This window comes from Ursus arctos, unplaced genomic scaffold, assembly GCF_023065955.2.
Source record: "Ursus arctos isolate Adak ecotype North America unplaced genomic scaffold, UrsArc2.0 scaffold_10, whole genome shotgun sequence".
NCBI classification, from domain to species: domain Eukaryota; kingdom Metazoa; phylum Chordata; class Mammalia; order Carnivora; family Ursidae; genus Ursus; species Ursus arctos.
The window spans coordinates 60,219,423-60,227,157 of NW_026622764.1; the positions used below are offsets into that span (position 1 = coordinate 60,219,423).

Consider the following 7,735-nt stretch of genomic DNA (forward strand, 5'->3'; position numbering starts at 1 on the left):
CTCTGCATTTCTCACAGTCTGCCACGTGATGCTCATCTGAGGACCGCTTTTGAGTAGCGTGGACTTAGAGGACAGGATGGGGTCTACCTAAATGCACTGGAGGACAGCACCTCGCAGAGAACTGTTGAGTCACTATTGATGACGAAGTTGACACGTGCTTTCCCTCTTTTTTCAGATGAAGGGAGTCTATTGTTTTTGCAGAAGGGTCCATTCCTCGAGCAAAGTAACTTTCTGAACACCTAAGTACAAGGACAGCATCACTCCATAAACAACGTTCCGCATCACCCGCTTTCCGTCCCCACGCCCTGTCCCATCCGAAAGGCTGACGTTCCACAGAGCGAACCGGGCTTGAGTTGACCTAGTGAAGCAAGAACCACAAATAAGTAACCTGTTACCTGGGAACAGAGCAGCAATTCTCTCGCAAATGAATGTCAATGAGGTATAATTTTCTGCCAGAGCAGAATTCCTACACCTGACAGTATTCTTAATATACTTTAATTAAGAGGTTAATCTGTTGTAGAAATTGCTTTTCTCCGAAGCCACCTGAAATCAATTTAAACTCAATTACAAGTGGTTAGCTATTGTTTATGTGGTTAAAGATTAGAGAATACATTTTTGCTTGTCAGGAGCCATCCGAGCAAATTTTGAATGTCATGATCAGAGGAGAGTCTGAATAGTTGAGTGCTCTTTAATGGGCATAGAGAAACCATTAGAAAATATAATCAGTCATATTTGATGACTTGACCTTGGGACTCAGCTAGACAAGGGTCTAATCATTTCTGTCCCTTAAGTGCCACCAGGATTGCTCTGCTGAAATTAATTGATCATTACGTGCTTTCTGAGAGCCTAATATACCCTATTTGATGGAATATAAATTGCAAAAATAATCTGTAAATTATATAACAAGCTTCAGAATACATTTGCCCTCTGTCTCTTTAGCACAGATTAAATCTGACAGCTAGTTTCAAAATGATCAAAATTGCTTAACTCCTCCAATAGTTTGGAATGCTTTGAGTTTTACAAAGGAAAAAAAAAATCTATTGCCTGGCGTGTGCCCAGTATATAAATTTGAATTACAATCCATTTTCCATCAGTAAAATGTAGAGATAAAAAGAGGTCTGAAAAGGTTTTCTGGGGCCTGAATGCATTATTTTATTCAATTGCTTAGTAAGGTACTTAGCTGCTATTAAAAATCTGGATGCATGTCAGAGAGAAGGAGGCTGTTTTGAATCCTCTCCACTTCCGCGCTAAGTATATGAAAGAATTACATGCCTCTAATAGGCTGGCCAGCTTGCTAATGTGATATCCCATAGTCTGGTTGAACGGTACACAATGACAGCACACTCCGCTGATTATCGGCGGGTTAAAGGTCTCTTGTCATCCTTTCAGGTGTCAAAACGATGAATCCAATTACCTCCTCTGTTTATGTGTATTCTTCTGGGATCGAGACATTCTGCCATTATACTGTACACATTCTGTGACATTTGGGTTAAAGTTGCAGAAAGTCTTTCTCTAGAACTCTTCCCTTCCAGAGAAGTATTTAAAAATTGTTGCTTTGGGTTGACACTTCTCATATTTGAAATAAACCTTCCAGGATTTTCTTCCATAAATGTTGAATGGTTAACCATTGAGTAGAAGACCATCTGTTCCTCCTAATTGGCATAATGAGGGAAGACCACATTTTTGGAGCCCGGAAAAAAAATAATAAAAAACAACGTGTGATGAAGTGGGCTCAGAGCAGTGTTTAGCAGAAGAGACTGGGGCAGCTCCCTAGATGCCAGGACAGTGGGAGGTTTTCTGGGAACTGGACCTTTGAAAGCTAACATCTCTTGGGAGTTGAGTGAGGGGTGAAACTCAGCTATGGGGACCAAGTTTATTACATTAGGGCTCTGGGTAGGACTACAGGGGTTCAGATCCTGGCTCTGTCACTTACTGACTGTGAGCCTTCGGGAAGACTTCTTAGCTTCTTAAAGCCTCAGTTCCCCCAACTGTAAAATGCGGATAATAATGAACATTAAATGGAGGAGTGTGTGTAAAATGCTTGGTAGAGTGTCAGGCATGCACTAACTCTTCATCATAATTAAGCAAAGCATGAAGTGATTCAGTGTCTCTCTTTTCTGAGCCCTAGTCAGGGGTGCATGATTTGAGAAAGAATTTTTTTTCCTGGCTTGTGAAATTTTTGATATGAGAAATCTTACAAAGGTACAGAAATGAAGCTGCGTCTGATTTTTCATTTCACAGGTACATTTATGACAGCTCCTCTTGGAGTGAAGGTGGAATGAGGGACTGGAAGGTAGGTACTCAAGACAAACTCTGCCCTGGGGAGGGGGTGGGGGGGCCGTGTGGCAGTCTCAGTTCCTCCACAAAGCAGCTGTGTGAGGTTGATAGCAAAACGGCCCCCCTTCTCTGGGCTCAGTATATTTGTGTAAAGTGACAGGGTTGAACAGATAACTGTTAAGGTGGTTTAGAGCACTGAGATTCCATGACTCTCTATTGCTAGCTATCTCTAGAACATTCCCTGCTCCACACCCAGGCCACCATGGTCAGAAGGTGGGCACAGACAAGGCCGCATGGCACTTGAGGTGACCCCACATCTGTGGCTTTCAGCTTCATGCTGTTTGACCTCTCTCTTCTTGGCCCACGTGGTCCCACATGGGTGGTCCCACATGGGTGGCCATTCTCTAAGGCATGGTTATATAGCCTTTAAAAACCGTGGCTCCCTTTGAGAAATACAGAATAAAAATCCTCCGTTTCCTGAATTGACTCCATCCTGGGAGATGCTAATAAGCCCCCTTTATAGTCCCCAAAACCTCTTCCTCCACTTTAAGATTTAACAGATGCCCTGTCCCACCTTGTCCCACCCTTCCCCAAACATCCGCCCTCAGCAGAGGTCATAAAAGGGCACCCTGAGGGCCAGAATCGACCCACAGATATTACTTGTCTGGCCAGAAAGGATCTCCACAATTGGAATTAGTTCCCGGCTTTGAAAAATCAGAAGATGTCACATAAAACCCAGCTTCCCAGCTTCTTTTGAAAAAAATAACAAAGAGGAAAATATGACCAGAATTTCCCCTAGAAGGATGACCTGGTTCTTAGCAGAGGGTGAAGAGTCTGGCCAGGAAGTGAAAAGGGCGACACCCTGACTCTTTACTCGGGAGTGTCTCAGTAGCAAGTTGAGAGATGTCCCCTCGAGCCTCTTTGAGCTGGCCCAGGACCAACAAGTGAACCAGTCACCCTGAGACCCTTGGCGAAGAGGGGCCTCATGGGAGAGCCTCACTCCTGCCGCCTGGCTTGCTTCTCTCCAAGTTGCCCACCAGGCCCTCCTCGTCATTTGAGTTATTTGAGTCTGCCTCCCATGGGTTCATACCTTTAAGAGTTTCAGTTCTGTAAGATTCAATCCTTATGAACATGCAAATCCCTCACACAGGATCTGCACTTTGAGATTTAAATAAGTTACACATCACTGTGCAAAAGGCTCTGATTGTATGTTTTGCTAGGAACAGAGAGGAGAGGGCTCAGGGACCAAGAGGCTCTAGGCTGGGCCCGAGGGTTAAACCAACAATCTGGGAAAGGTGCAAGAGGGGGTGGGGCTGGACAAAGGCCTGACGTCTTTCACAAATCTCCCCGGACTACTAGTTCTGAAAGCTAGCGCGGGGCAGGGTGACACAGGGAGGGCCATGGCCCTCTCTCAGTGGAGTGATTCCCCCCATTGCCTCCATGCCTTCTGTTGGGAGGGTTGGTGCTCCTAGCCAGCTGCTGTCCGCAGGAGGACAAAAAATCCTCAGGGGCAATAGAACAGTGGAGAGGAGGTCTGGAACAACCTCACTGCAACTAATTTTAGGACTCGACCACATGTAAAGAGCATGCTGCCTCTGGACCCGATTTTCCTCGGATGCTAAATTGCCTTCCAGCCCTGAATTTCTGTAATGCTGGTTTCCTTTGCTATCTCACAAAAACTGTGACTTTGGGCCCAGGTGAGGGTTCATCACTCGTGTGAACCTGCATTCGACTTTCACATGCTACTCCTCGGCTTGTCAATCGGGTCACAGGTGAGTCCTGTTGAAGGCAATCCTGCAGAAATTGGACTCCAGAGAAGGTTTGGATTAGAACCCCAGCATCACTACATCAAAACTAGTGAGGACAATACCACCGGTGGCTAACGTCAACCCAGGAGATTGAGTTCAATGTGCCGGTCAATGACTGACCTCAGAAAGAGTCAAAGGCCATGAAATCAATATCTACATAGTAACTTCAATACAATATTGAGCATTACCTTGAATTGAGTCATGCCTTTGAGAACCCAGTTACTGAACCGAATGCAAGAACAGATGCCCACACCCCACACGTGCTGACAAAAGGAGATTCCGGCCGAGGAGATAATCTCCATTGATTTAGTCATACAATGAAAGGTTTCACTCCTGTGCAAAATACTTTAACAGGCAAAGGCTTTCTGCTTTGTACTCTAAAAGCTCTAACTCCATTTCCCTAGAAATGGCAAGCACACTATGTCACATTAAATTCCCTCTCTGTCAGCTGAATTGTCTGGCATGGGATTTTTGGGTTGAATCATTTTGTCTAAAAAGGCAAAAAAAAAAAAAAAATAGATCATTTACTTTTTCTCTCCATAATTCTTTTGTTCATTCACTGGGTACTTCAGCCAAATCCTGTTGAAGGAATGAAACGTGGCTTATGCTGCATGCAGATGTGATAGCAGGCTCGGGGGATCCACGAAAGCTGTCGGAATATTTTTAGAAAAATAGTTAAAAACACAAATTCTGTCATCTTGTCATCATGCAACTCTCATATCCGTAGAGTCTCCTCTAACCTTCTGTATGTACATTTATGTGGTTGTAATCACACAGTTTTTTCTTTTGTTCTTTTAACACTCTAAACTTGCTCCATAGGCTTCATTTTTAATAACCGGATAATAATCCATCAAATGAGTATTCCATTGTGGTCGATTGCAAAATTCCTTCTAGTTTTCTTCCCATCTCTCTGTTTCTACATCCCTTGCAATGTGATTTTGTAGCTCCTTCCATTAGGGGGGACAGTTTCTTTTCCAACCCCTAGAATATGGTCTGGGCTTATGACTTGCTCTGGCCAACAGAATGTAGCAGAAGGGGTGGTGTGCGGATTCCAAGCTTGTGCCTCAAGATTTCTGTACTTCGAGTTGCCTTCTTGGACCCCTGCTATAGACCATTGTCATGAGAAAAACCCCAAGCTAGCCTACTAGAGACTGAGAACTCATGTGGAGGGGGGTACCCGTCACCCTAGCTGTCGTACCTAAGCCCTTGCTAGACCAATGGGCTTCCAGCTGACCTGTCAGCGGGCCAGTTTCCTGAAGGAGTCCAGCTGAGAGCAGAAGAAATCCTCTGCTGATCTGTAGCCGAGGAGGCAAACGCAAACGTGTATTGTAAGGCAGAGAGCTTTGGGGTGGTTTGCTATACAGCAATGACGGGCTGAGCCATGATTCTCAATTTCCATTTCGTTGTTTATGTAGGTGTTTCCAGGATGTTCTTAATTATAAAACAATGCTGTGATGAACATTTTGGTGCAAGTGGAGAATGTGTTTCTAAGAGGATTTTCATGTTGTTTAAGGAAACTGGCAATTAGATTTTATCTCCTCTAACCCTTACCAAAATACTGTATTATTGAAATTCTGGGGTTGACTATAAAATTACCATTGTCGAGCAAAATCTAAGCTCTTAGATTACATAATAGCTTTATATGTCCGTACGCGGAGCAATAACAATGCCTTTTCCTTATGGAAACATACGGCACATGATCCTATCCAATCTCAAACCAGGCGAGTCATAAAAAACCTCAGAAGCTCATAGAAACTTCTGTTTCATCTGGGCAAACCCTGAGCATATTGACTCCTCTCAGATGGTTCTAAATAAAAACAAACATTCTTTTCTTTTTTCTTTTTTTTTTTTTTGTACCAACCCATCTTTTCTCCTCTAGAGAAACTCTGATTACCCCCAAAATTTGGTGGCCACCTGAAAATGCCAAACCTCTTGCTGCACAAACCATGACCACTTGGGTTGTACATTGGCTGGGGGTCTCTAACAAGTCATTTGTTTAAATAAAAAATCATTCTACTTAATGACTGCTTCGTGTAAACTGAAATAGTCCCCCTATACAAGCAGTAAGCATTTCTTCTTTGGATGTATAGAGGTTTTGCCCAGCAATGGTCTATATTATGGTCAAAAGTCAGTCTGAGATGGTCGAGATTTGAGAAGAGTTGTCTACGGAAAATCCTGGCCAGCGGACATCAAGCCTTTTGTAAGTGAGGTCAGCAGAAAGCAATGTAGCCATGTTATTTGTTTCAGGTTCCTTGGTTCAGCATCATTATTATTGGCATTACTGGTACTGTTATTGAGATCTCATTAAGAAAAGCAAAGCTAATGAAAGACATTTTTGGAGCTTTGGAAATCTTGTCTTGGATGCCATTGTCATTCGTGGTTTTTTTGTTTGTTTGTTTGTTTTTTACCATTTCTTACATAGCAAACCAGACCATACATTCTATTTCGATTTGGAAGCTGTGTTACACTCTCTCCCCTTTGGTAAGTTGTTATGTATCCTTTTATTAGCTATGGAGAATTAGAAGCATCCTGTTGCCCTTTGTCTTTGACTAGCAAGAAGTTCAACTGCAGTATGTATCTTTATGCAGATCATCTCATAACTCTTCTCCCTCCATTTTCCCTTCATGGCTCACCTACTGTTTTAATCTTGACTGTTTTGGTTCTCTTGTGTTTGTATACGTTTGCAAGTTCCTTTGGCTACTTTTTGATACCATGCCTGTCCTACAGGACTACATAGGCCTCTGGAAGTCTTAGTCATTCTGATCACTTGCCTTACCAGAAAATTAGAACTATTACCATGGAGTATGAAAACCACCTGTCCTTCACTCATTTTGCAGAGACGTGGAAGCTCAGAAAGCCTGCCTACCCGAAGGGTGTTCACTGTGGCAGTAGGTAACAGAGCCAACTCTAGGACAGAGGCGCTGACTCGTGTTCTCTTTGAACCATATACGTTACGTCCAGTACGCTCACTAAAAATGGGAAAGGCACCCCCTGTAGCATTTCACTTGACATAAGAGTCTTCACGATCAAGAGAAAGACCCTTTTCTTTTTCTGTGTCAGTAGAAGTTACATTTCCCAAGTATTTCTGGCATCTCCTTTCTTATCCAAATCGAAATAAAGTCTAAGAGGTTGGTGAGTTAAGCCCCAAATTTTACACCGTTCTTATCCACTTATATAATTCGAGTTTCTTGAGTCACATCTGCTAAAAAACCAAGAGTCTGTGTTATCTGGCACAAGACTCTCCCTCCCTAGTCATCTTGAGAGTCCAGACTGAAATATTTACAAATTTTCCGGGGGGTCACTTGTCACTTCTGTATGAATGGAGGGAGAGAGAAAACCCCACAAGTGCCTGCCTCCCTCTCCATGAGCAGTTGAAGCCTCAGGTTAGCATAAGGGCCATCAGGCCCCTCTGCTTCCAGTATGTCACTGTCCCCCTCGCTGTCACTGCCTTCTCAGGACCCTTCTTGCACTGCAGTGTCCCAGGAGGTCTAGGGCCACTATTATGCACCTGAGGTCTGCTGGGATGAGGGACTTTAGTGATCGTGTACAATGAGACTTAACTTGAAAGCGGATCATGTGTGATCTGCCACCATATAACAAAATTGCATTTCCCTGAAGAAATCTTCCATAAATACTCATCTCGTGTGTCT

At 43.5% G+C, this 7,735-nt stretch overlaps 1 long non-coding RNA gene across 1 annotated transcript in view; it reads left to right on the forward strand.

Moving 5' to 3' along the window:
* Window positions 1-6,567, forward strand: part of LOC125281822 (uncharacterized) — a 220,418-nt gene extending 213,851 nt beyond the window's left edge. Inside the window, exons 9-11 of the long non-coding RNA XR_008958150.1 lie at window positions 176-439; window positions 2,242-2,293; window positions 6,508-6,567. This is a non-coding gene — a long non-coding RNA (uncharacterized LOC125281822). The remainder of the gene's footprint in view (window positions 1-175; window positions 440-2,241; window positions 2,294-6,507) is intronic.
* The last annotated feature ends 1,168 nt before the right edge of the window (window positions 6,568-7,735 follow it).